Here is a 12,350-nt window from a genome sequence, read left to right as displayed (position 1 = left end):
AGACAAAAAAGTTTTTTCAAGCATTGTGTTGTTACAAATTACAAATAAAGTATTAGGGATGACAGGGGTATTCTATAATACCTGTAACCACTTAATTTTAGACACTGGAAGAAAAAGATATGACAATCTTTTCCAATGAAAGCAAATCATTCAATTAATATGAACATCACTAAATTTTTATAGAAAAAAATGAAGAAAAGTATACTAATTCATTTTCACTCTATGCTAGAAATCTACCAAAACATGCACACAAAATTTGGTTGAAAACAAAAATCCAGGCCTCCAAACAACAAAAACTGGATACAAACTTAAACCAACAAAAACTGGATACAGAAAGAACACTGTACTTACCTAGGATCAGCTCCAGACAAGGATAGATAAACCCACCCAGTTGGCTTCACGAGTTCCACGGTCTTAATCTCCTAAAAATGTTCCCAAAGTCAACACCAAATAATTAAGCATAATCATCCCAATCAAACCCAAACCAATAAAATAAAAATTTACCTTCAAGTTGTGAAAACCATCACTGGCACGGATGGAAACTTTGCTCGGCGTGTAACTCTCGTCAAGCTTGAAAACCACGTAAAGCACAATCAACTGCCACAACAAAATGAAACCCCACATTACAATTCTTATTGATACTTTTATATGGTTAGCCAAGTGGTCAAAATGACCCAATAATTTGATAAGAACCTTCGAACAATGCCACCTCACTGATTAAGAACTTACTAAGAAGAGCAACAAACTAAGGTAGAGCTCATACCTTGTTAACTGGCAGCATAGAAAGCTTTGAGCTTTGAGCACCCACAAACTGTTCCAAGAGCAGTGTAGGGTTTTCTTCAACCCACAGTTCCAACAGCAGTGTAGGGTTTTCTTCGACTTTTCTTCGATAGGAGGTTTTGTGGGTTCCAGCGAGCGGTTTCCGACAGTATTGAAATGAATGTGGGGCAATGTGGGTGTCGACCGAGCAGTTTCCAGCAGATTTCAGGTGGGAGGAGAAAGAGAAGAGAGAGTGTAGCAGGGTTTTCGAGCGCGCAAGTTGTGAAATTTCAACACGTTTTAACTTATTAACATAACAACATCAACATCGGTTTTTTAAGGATAACCGATGTTAGGATGAATATGTTAACATCGGTTTTCTAAAAACCGATGTTAACATCAACATGGTAACATCGGTTTCTCAAAAAATCGATGTTCAGTTCAACTCCTTAACATCGGTTTTGTCAAAACCGATGTTAACACTATGAAGTTAACATCGGTTTTTACAAAATCAATGTTAACATATTTATCTTAACATCATGTTAACATCAGTTATTTAAATAACCGATGTTAACATTAAGTAGTTAACATCGGTTTTTATAAAACCGATGTTAAGTAATTCCATTTATTTACAAAAATGCCACCGCGCTTTTGTTAACATCGGTTTTTGCAATAACCGATGTTAATTGACCGATGTAGAAAGCCTTTTTTTTAGTAGTGATAGGATTAGAAGATCAAAGCTTTCGACGTGGTCAGAGACAACACATAAAACTTTATCATTCACAATGAATTCAGAGCTTGAGGGGATTATGTACCGTATAGCCCACAAACTTGACAAGTACTCGGTTCATTGGAATCGTCAATTCCCCATGACCACACACGACATTTAGAAGGACAGTTAGTCCACATAAATCCTCAAAAGACATAACTTCCTTAAGATCGAACATGTATATATAGACCTAACAGAAAGACCACCAGGTATGTTTTCAATCATTCCACGTAGAGATACTTAAACACCTCGGGTTCAACTGACTTGATCGTCAGAGTCATTTTTGAAGGTACTTCACCTCACATCAAGATAGGAGATCAAAGATCCCGCTAAGACGAGAGAGAGAGAGAGAGAGAGAGAGAGAGAAGGAAGAAAGGCAGATAACTTGTCAAGAACTCATCCGAAACAATTTTAATAATCAATTATATGTATAATTGATTATTTATATAATGAATTGTAATCAAAATCAGTTTTTGTTTTAATAAATTTGTTAAAAAGTAATTTTAAGATTAATAATTTTATTTGTAGCATAAAAATCAATTTTTACTTAATAAAAAGAGGTAAAAGGATAAAGATGTTAAAAATAATCGTAAGCTATAAATTTTCAAATACAAGAAAACACCTTGCTTTCCAGATTTTTTTTCTAAATTTCAACCTAGTGTTCCAAACATCTAGTTTATTTTATAAATAACTTAAATTAAAAAAAAAACAAATAAAATTTGAAGGAAAAAAAGGCTTTCCCAAGTTCACTCTAAATCATGCTCCCAAAATCTATGATAAAAAAACTCAAAATTAAAATTAAAATATGAAAAACTATTATTTCAATCAATGAGAACTTTTTTATTATCAAGATGACAACGTGTTATATTATTGAAAATTATTAATTTGATGATAATTACTTTAAAATTTATGATTAAATTATAATAGAATTAATTAATTGTATTGAAAAATTTAAATTAAAACTATTTATTTACAAAAATGCTTGAGTCGTGTCAATTAGGTGAATCGAACTTGGCTCAGTTCGCTTACTTTCAATCCTACTTGAGTCTCTTAATTAAGGTTGATTTGTGGTCTTTGGCTTAGATATGGAGTCGCAATACCGGAGATACCACTTTACTATGAGCTCAGCTGACCAGTAGGGAGAAAATTAATTAAGTGTCAAATAAAAAAAATTGAATGCCAAAAAATAAAATAAAATTATAACTTTTGAATTACCACTTATATGGTTTGTAAAAAGTCCCAAATGACTCTGTTACGCCCAAAAAGAGTATAGGCCAAACTGCACATGACTTTAGAGGTGTCTACAACCCATATTTAGCTACAATTTTAAGTATTTGCAACCCAACCACCACCCCGAAAACTAAAACCTTGAATATAATCATTATCTGGCTTTGGATTATGTGGAATTGAGTGCTGCTATGTTATATTGCCTATTATTGGTTTGTTAGCTGGCAAGTACATCATATTCGGCAGCTACCATTTAAAAAAAAAACAAAAGAATTATGTGGAATCTATTGCACCACGGAGGACATATATGCTCTTTGTGAAGTATCCATGTTAAATATCGTATCCCCACTCTAGAATTGTCACTTCACATGCCTCACATTAAGTTAGCAACTAGCTAGCACTAGTTTATAAAATTTGGTCGGCAATATCTCAATCACAATATCACACAATTGAAGTTTCTCCAATTTCAATTGTGATTGCACATTAGTCATTATTATTTTTTTGTTATTTTCTAGAACATTAAGGATTGCAACAAAAATTGTGACGGCATTTTAATATCATAGTTAATATGGATCGCGGCAATATGGCCAGCTTAGATCACTTATTCCTTCTCAAAGAAATTGCTATGTCCATTTTGATCTTCTTAATCACCCACCTCACCATTCGTTCACACTTCACAAACCGTCACAACAAGCTTCCACCCGGGCCTAGAGGCTGGCCAATAATAGGCGCCCTATCACTCTTGGGGAGCATGCCTCATGTCACCCTCTCTAGAATGGCCAAAAAGTATGGTCCCGTCATGCACCTCAAAATGGGCACCAAAAACATGGTTGTCGCTTCTACTCTGCTGCAGCTCGTGCATTTCTCAAAACCCTATTCAAAACTTCTCCAACAAGCCTCCAAATGCTGGTGCAACTCACTTAGCTTATGATTCACAGGTAAGTATTGTTAGAATATATGATACATATATTCTATATTTATGTATATCTCCTATTTTGATTATGTAATTAATCTTGTGCATATTCTATCCAGATTCTTAGCTAATTAGTGTCCTACTTTCTAGGCTAATTATGCTCTTGTATATTGTATATATTCTCACGTTACTAATGAGAAAAGGGCACAGATTCAAACTCTTTCATGGTATCAGTTTAGTTTTGATCCTAAAATCCCTAACAGTCACCTCTCTTCCACCCTTTTTTATTCTCCTTCCGCTACAATTCTCCATGGCCGATCAACCCAAATTCCATCCTGCTTTGACTATCACCAATGTTAAGTCTCTCATTTCCATAACGTTGGATACGGAGCATGGCATGTATCGCTCTTGGGCGGCTTTATTCAAGGTCCTTGTTAGGGTTCATGATTTACATCACCACATCATCTCTCCTATGGAGGCACAGGAGGTAGCCACCTATGCCGCATCCAAAGTCGCAGACCCTGCTCTATGGAAGCGTCTCGATGCCGTGGTGCTTCAATGGATATACGGGACTATATCCACCGATCTCCTTCATGCTATCTTGCTCAAAGACGACACGGCTCAAGGGGCGTGGGCTCGTCTCGAATCTATGTTTCAGGACAACAAGGCTTCTTGGGCTACTCATCTTGAAGAGGAACTTGCGGAATTTTTCGTCTATTGATAGCTATTGTAATCACATCAAGTTGTTGGCTGATCAACTTGCCGATGTTGATGCCCCTCTCACCAACAGCAGATTGATTCTCAAACTCATGGCAGGGCTACCTGAGGCCTATGTCGGGACGGTAGATATCATCCAAAATCAAGAGCCATTACCCTCGTTTGCGAGTTGCCGATCTCGACTCAAGCTTGTGAAGCGGACCATTAAAAACTGTTTGGCAAAGGAAGGCAACTCCGGCAATGGCTCTCAAGCCACTTTCCTTACGAGCACCGACAGCCACCACGGCACGGACAACAACACCTCTGCATCCTCTGCTTCATCCCGTCAGAGTTCTAAAGGAAATAAGCAAAAGAAGTCCAACTCCAAGGTTTTTGGGAAAAGCCATAATAGCAATGGGCAAGTGGCCCCACAACAATCTGGACTCATGCCATTTAATTAGCAGCAACAGCCATGGGCCGCCTGGGCTCCTTAGTTGGCTCAATGGCCAAACCCGCCTCCATACCCATATCCTGCTTCCTCTTGGGCACTAAAAAATGTTGTTGCTCCTACTGTTGGGCCACGCCAATTTGGGCCAGGGATCTTGGGTTCGCGTCCACAGGCATACAATGCCATAGCACCATCCACTAGCTACACACCTACGGACATTGAAGCAGCAATGCATGCTTTATCTTTTTCTTAGCCGGATGGGAATTTCTATATGGACATTGGCGCTACATCTCACATGTCTGCGAACCAAGGCATTTTTTCTTCATATTTCAATTTGAGCATTAAAAATAATAACATTGTTGTGGGTAGTGGACATCTGGTTCCAATTATTGGTCACGGTAGTACTATGTTGCCATCCCTTTACCCTCCCTTTCACTTAAACAATGTCTTACATGTTCCTAAATTGATTAAAAATTTAATATTTGTCCGTAAATTCACCACTGATAATTCGGTTTCCATTGCATTTGATCCCCTTGGTTTTTTTGTGAATGACTTACAGACGGGAGCCAGACTAATGAGATGTGACAATACCGGTGACCTTTATCCTCTCTTCTCAAACACTCAAGCCACTCCTCCAGTCAATAGTTCAGTGTTTACCGCTATTTTATCCGATCTTTGGCATACTTGCCTAGGCCATCCTGGTGATGTTGTTCTTAGTTCCCTTAATAGAAAATTTTTTATTAATTATAATAAGGCTTGTAAAACCTTTTGTTCCTCATGTCCTCTCGGGAAACATTCTAAGTTACTATTTTCTGATTCTATGTCGCACACTGCTTCTCCTTTTGATATAATTCATAGTGATCTTTGGACTTCGCCTATCATGAGTTCTTCTGGCCATTGTTATTATGTTCTATTTCTTGATGATTACAGTAAATTTTGTGGACTTATCCTATTGCAAAGAAATCACAAGTTAAACACTTGTTCAAATCTTTTCATAGTCTAATTCATACACAATTTACCCGTGATATTAAGACTTTTCAATGTGACAATGGCGCAGAATATATTAATGGCACTTTGCAAGAGTTTTTTTTATCAACATGGCATGATTTTTCGTCTATCTTGCCCCCATACTTCCCCTCAAAATGGAAAATCCGAACGCCACATAAAATCAATAAACAATATCATACGGACCTTGCTTGCTCATGCTTCTTTGCCTCTTTCTTTTTGGCATCATGCATTAGAAATGGCCACATATCTCCTAAACATTCTCCTAACCAAGGTCTTAGGATTTATGTCTCCCACTCAAATTCTATATCAATGTGATCCAATATACTCAGAATTATGTGTCTTCGATTGCCTATGTTTTCCTCTCTTCCCGTCCATTTCTATTCACAAATTGCAAGAAAGGTCCAGTCCTTGTGTCTATCTTGGTCCTGCCCCAAATCATAGAGGTTCAAAATGCTATGACATGTCAAGTAAAAAAATTATTATTTGTCGTCATGTGAAATTTGTTGAAACTAAATTCCCTTTCTCTAAGGTTCACTCCCCTCACAAAGATGACTATACTTTTATGGATTTTAATCCCATTTTTCATCACTTGCACCACCAAAGCAATACTCCTCCAAATTTGGAGCACCAAGCTGACCCTACTTCCCGTCCTAGGCCTATGGCGTCAACAGACCCACCTCAGCCCACTCACTCCTCTACTTTCGGTACTGTCACATTGCACGCTCTTGACCAGCAGCCTGGTTTGCCCCCTTCTTTCCCTATGAGAACTGGGCCAGTCCACCAACAAGCCTATCATCCCTCCCCAGATCGGCCTACAACCATTCCCACACTGTTGCCAAGTCCTACCCCTCATCCCATGACAACTCGAGCTAAAAATGGGATCTACAAACCGAATTCGAAATATTTTTCTAATTTTTATGCCATGACTACCGCTACGATATCTCCCTTACCCAAAGATCCAGCTAGTGCTATTCGTGACCTGAATTGGAAAAATGCAATGTTAGATGAATTTAATGCTCTTGTTGCTAATAAAACATGAGAATTGGTACCTAATCCACCGGATGTGAATGTAATCAGGTCTATGTGGATTTTTCTACATAAACGAAAATCCGATGGTTCTTTTGAGCGGCAAAAATCCCGTCTTGTAGGTGATGAGAAAACACAACATCCGGGTGTTGATTGTGATGAGACCTTTAGTCCGGTTGTCAAACCGGCTACTATTCATACTGTTCTTAGCATTGTTGTTTCTAAATCTTGGCATATTCACCAGTTAGATGTCAAGAATGCTTTCTTACATGGCTATCTCAATGACAATTTATATGCATCAGCCCATGGGTTTCCACGACAAAGGTCACCCGGATCATGTGTGTTTACTAAAGAAATCTCTCTATGGCCTTAAACAGGCTTCGCGGGCCTGATATGAGCGTTTTGCAGATTTTGTTGCCACCATTGGTTTTTCTCATAGTACATCTGATCACCCATTGGGCTTGGATATGGCATATATTTTGTTATATGTTGATGATATTATTCTTACAGCTTCATCAAATCGATTGAGAAAGCATTTTATGGCTCTCTTGGGTGTCGAGTTTGCTATGAAGGATTTAGGTCCTCTAAGCTTCTTTTTGGGGATTTTTGTGTCCCGCGATGCTAATGGTATGTTCTTATCTCAGAAACAGTATGCCACAAAGATCATTGAGAGAGCTGGTATGGCTAATTGCAGCTCTTGTCCCACTCCTGTTGACACCAAACCAAAACTTAGTGCATCAAAGGATTCACCTTATGAGGATCCTACGAAGTACCGCAGTCTGGATGGTGCCTTACAATATCTTACATTTACTAGACTTGACATCTCTTATGCAATTCAACAAATCTGCCTTCACATGCATGATCCCGGGAACAAGCATATGAGTGCTCTTAAGCGTATTTTGCGTTATTTGCAGGGTACTTTGTCTTATGTTCTACACTTGTATAAATCCTCTTTCAACAAGCTTATTTCTTATACTGATGCTGACTGGGGAGGATGCCCGGATACTAGACGTTCTACTTCTGGCTATTGTGTTTTTCTAGGTGACAACTTGATATCATGGTCGTCCAAAAGACAACCAACTTTGTCATGTTCCAGCGCTAAGGCTGAATATCGAGGATTAGCTAATGTTGTTTCTGATTCTTGTTGGATCTGAAATTTATTACTTGAACTACATTGTCCTATTCCTAAAGCTACTCTGATTTATTGTGACAATGTGAGTGCCATTTATTTATCAGGAAATTCGGTACAACATCAGCGTACCAAGCATATTGAGATGGACATTCATTTTGTCAAGGAAAAGGTCGCTAAAGGCGACGTACGAGTTCTACATGTTCCTTTCCATTATCAGATCGCCGATATTTTTACAGAGGGCCTACCTCGTATTTTATTTGAAGATTTTCGAGCCAGTCTCAATGTTCGTGAACCTCCCGTTTCGATTGCGGGGTATGTTAGAATATATGATACATATATTCTATATTTATGTATATCTTCTATTTTGATTATGTAATTAATCTTGTGCATATTTTATCCAGATTCTTAGTTAATTAGTGTCCTACTTTCTAATTATGCTCTTGTATATTGTATATATCCTCACATTACTAATGAGAAAAGGACACGGATTCAAACTCTTTCAAGTACTTCCTTTCAAGTACTTCCTCAGTTTTTATTTTAATCATGTACATAGATTCTAAATTTATATTAAAAAATATGTAGTGTCATAATATAATAACAAGTTTTTTTTGTTGGCTCAGTCAACATATCTTCTTTCACTTACTTTCAACAAAAAAATGGTTTATTCAAAAGAAAACTTATTTATAAGATTTTAAAAGTTTTAGGACATGTGATGATAATAGTGATCAAGGTTTTAAAAAAGAGTTTACGGTCGTGATTTTAACCGTTACAACAAAAATTTTCTACTTTTTTACTTTTTGTGGTTATATTTATTTGTACTTTTTCATAATGTGATTGACCGCAACGAAATCACAATCACAATTTAAAATCTTGATTGTCATCACATTAGCCGCATGTATCCGTTTATAATTATTTGCAATATATATTAAGAATTTTGACAAAACTACGACTGCTACTGCATTTTAAAACCTTATTTACTAATATGATTATATATGTAGAGTTTATTTAATTTATTTTCTTTTCTGATAAGATTTCTGGATTCGTCCTTGTATCGTATAGGACATGGTGTTTGCCCACTATGGCTCTAGGTGGAAGTTGCTTAGGAAACTAAGCAACTTGCACATGCTGGGTGGAAAGGCTCTTGATGGGTGGGCATAAGTTCGAGAGAAAGAAATGGGGTACATGCTAGGCTCAATGTATGATTGTAGCAAAAAGGGTGAGGTTGTGGTGGTGGCTGAGATGTTAACCTATGCTATGGCTAATATGATTGGTGAAGTTATATTAAGTCGTCGTGTGTTTGAAACAAAGGATTCGGAATCAAATCAGTTCAAGGACATGGTTGTTGAGCTCATGACTTTTGCTGGGTACTTCAACATTGGTGATTTTGTGCCATTTCTTGCGTGGTTGGACTTACAAGGCATAGAACGTGAGATGAAGACTTTGCATAAGAAGTTTGATTTGTTGTTGACAAGGATGATTAAGGAGCATGTGTCTTCTAGATCTTACAATGGTAAAGGCAAGCAAGATTTCCTAGACATTCTCATGGATCATTGTAGCAAAAGCAATGATGGTGAAAGACTCACACTCACCAATGTCAAGGCACTACTCTTGGTATTACCCTTTATCTCACCACATCTTATATGTGTCTATATTTTATTTATTGTTTTAAATATTAAAGAAAAAAGTGATAGTAAATTTTTTTGTCATAAAACATTATAAAAAAAAAAATAGAAGATGAGATCAATTATGCCTAGCTCAATACAATAAGGAATCCGAACATTTTACACAAATTAATGTGAAAACAAGCATATTTTAAACGTCCTAGTAATCTGCATTCCATTTTGTTCATAAAATTGTTGAGTGTCTAAACTTTAACATATCATGATTTTTTGGTTAGTTTAATCTATAGATCCTATAATTTTATTAAGACTTTAATTAAGACCTTGACTTATAATTAACCAAAATATTATATATTAATAGTTATTTACAATCAAGTCGTATAGCAGAATCAGTGTGTTCTATACGCCATTCTCTAACCTTTTTTTTAATATATTTTCTTTTTCATATTTTAGAAAGAAATATTTTTTTTTAAAAGTATTTATCTCCATATACCTACCTGCTTTGGACAACCACTTATTGAAGTTAATTTAAAAATTAACTTTAAAATAAATGATATTTATATAAATACTTCTTTAAGAAATAGATAGAATTTTTGTTTCTTAAAATAATTAGAAAATTGATTTGTTAAGCAGAAATAGTTTAAACAAACCCATTAAAAAAATAGAAATTTTTATTTTATTAAAATAAGTGTTTATTTCAACAAATAAATTTAAACAAACTGATCCTTTAACTCTTCACAACTACCAGCATTCATTTGAAAGGGAGTTTATGTAACTAATCATTGTATTATTTATGCCATTGTTTCAAGTTTGAGATTTTGTTCTAACCATCCACCTTTATGGTCCCATGCATGTTATAGAATTTATTCACCGCAGGCACTGATACATCTTCTAGTATCATAGAGTGGGCACTAGCAGAGATGTTGAAATATCCCAACATCATAAAGAGAGCTCATTTGGAAATGGTCCAAGTCATCGGCAAGAATCGCCGCCTCGACGAATCTGACCTAAAGAATCTTCCATACTTGCAAGCTATTTGCAAAGAGACAATGAGAAAGCACCCATCAACCCCACTAAACTTGCCTAGAGTCTCATCACAACCATGTCAAGTGAATGGCTATTACATCCCTAAAAACACAAGGTTGAGTGTGAACATATGGGCTATTGGGAGAGACCCTGAGGTTTGGGAGAACTCTTTGGAGTTCAATCCTGAGAGGTTTGTGAGTGGAAAAGGTGCCAAAGTTGATGCACGTGGGAATGATTTTGAGTTGATTCCCTTTGGGGCAGGGAGAAGGGTGTGTGCTGGGACAAGGATGGGAATTGTGATGGTTCAATACATTTTGGGCACTTTGGTTCATTCCTTTGAATGGAAGCTACCACATGGTGTGGTGGAGTTGAACATGGAAGAGACTTTTGGGATTGCCTTGCAAAAGAAAATGCCGAGGTTAGCCCTAGGTTGCACCCAATTTGTTATATTCATTAATGTTAGGTTGGGCTCACCAACTATCTAGATCCATGCAATATATGTGGGGAATTATTATTCCATTGCTATTTTGATTGATATGTTTTTTTATTTTGTCAGCCAAACAAAATATATTGCATTGATACCATATGAGTTTAATTACAATAAAAAAGGTACAAGCAGATACCCAACCAGGGCTAACCAGACCATGTGTTAGTGTTTATATATGGATTACATACCATTAATAAACTAATGAGAGTTAACCCTCCTGTGTATTTCCCAACTACCTATCAAATTCCCTACCACTGATTCACCTGTAATAAATCCCCTAAATACAAAATGTAATAAATGCCCCTGCATTGAATTATGCCTCAAAAATTTATGTGGCCAGGTAAACCAATGCGCAACGTGCATGTCAATTACCTAATGCCAAGAATGCATGTTACAGGACAAACCGACCATTGATTGAAAGACAAACTGGTAGTTTTTCCAAGGAATCGTAGCCATGACCACGTGCAGAGGGTGAACTCTTCCTTGATTTTTATAGTATCCAAATCCATGCCTTCAAAATTCTTTTTGTTCCTCGCACGCCATATACACCATGCTAATCTTGTCCAGATCAAAGCTCTCAATCTTGCCTCCTAGATTGAACTTGTTGGGAACATGTGCTACCAAAGGTGAGTCTCCATCGAGTTTGGCAAAGTTGTTGGACATTTTCTTGTCTGTACCAATCCATCCAGAGTTGAGATATTTTTGAGCAGGAGAGGATCACATGTGTCCTTGTCTCTTGCGTCGTATTACACTGCGGACAGAAAGCATCAGTTGCATTAGTGATGATGTTGCGCTGAAGAAGTTTATCTCGCAATGGCAACCTATTTAGGATCAATCTCCACCTAAAAGTCACCACCTTTGGCGGTATTTTAGATCCCAAACCAGCTGAAGTGCTTCATTTTCTTGTGTGTACAAGCTTGTCAACTTGAAGCACCTCACTTAGGTCTTGCCACCAAATAGAATCCCTCACAACAATCCTATCACTAACCAACCCTCTCCACCCTCCATGTCTAGAGGTTAGGACCTTTTCCCGTAAGGCATTTTTTTCATAGAAGAGACTCCATCTCCATTTACCTAACAACGCTTCATTGAAGACAATGATATTTCTGATACCTAACCCTCATATCTCCTTTGGTTGACATATTGTTTTCCAACTCACCCATGCTATTATTTTCCTTGTCACCTCATCCCCCCCCCCCCCCAAGAAGTGTCTATCTATCTTTTTTGCAACTGTTTTGGG

General features: G+C 37.0%; 1 pseudogene; it reads left to right on the top strand.

Annotated features, from left to right (window-relative positions):
• The first annotated feature begins 3,338 nt into the window (after positions 1 to 3,338).
• Positions 3,339 to 11,117, top strand: LOC114401556 (annotated as a pseudogene).
• The last annotated feature ends 1,233 nt before the right edge of the window (positions 11,118 to 12,350 follow it).

This window comes from Glycine soja, chromosome 20 (assembly GCF_004193775.1).
Source record: "Glycine soja cultivar W05 chromosome 20, ASM419377v2, whole genome shotgun sequence".
Classification (NCBI taxonomy): Eukaryota; Viridiplantae; Streptophyta; class Magnoliopsida; order Fabales; family Fabaceae; genus Glycine; species Glycine soja.
This window is presented reverse-complemented; position numbering and strand designations above follow the sequence as displayed.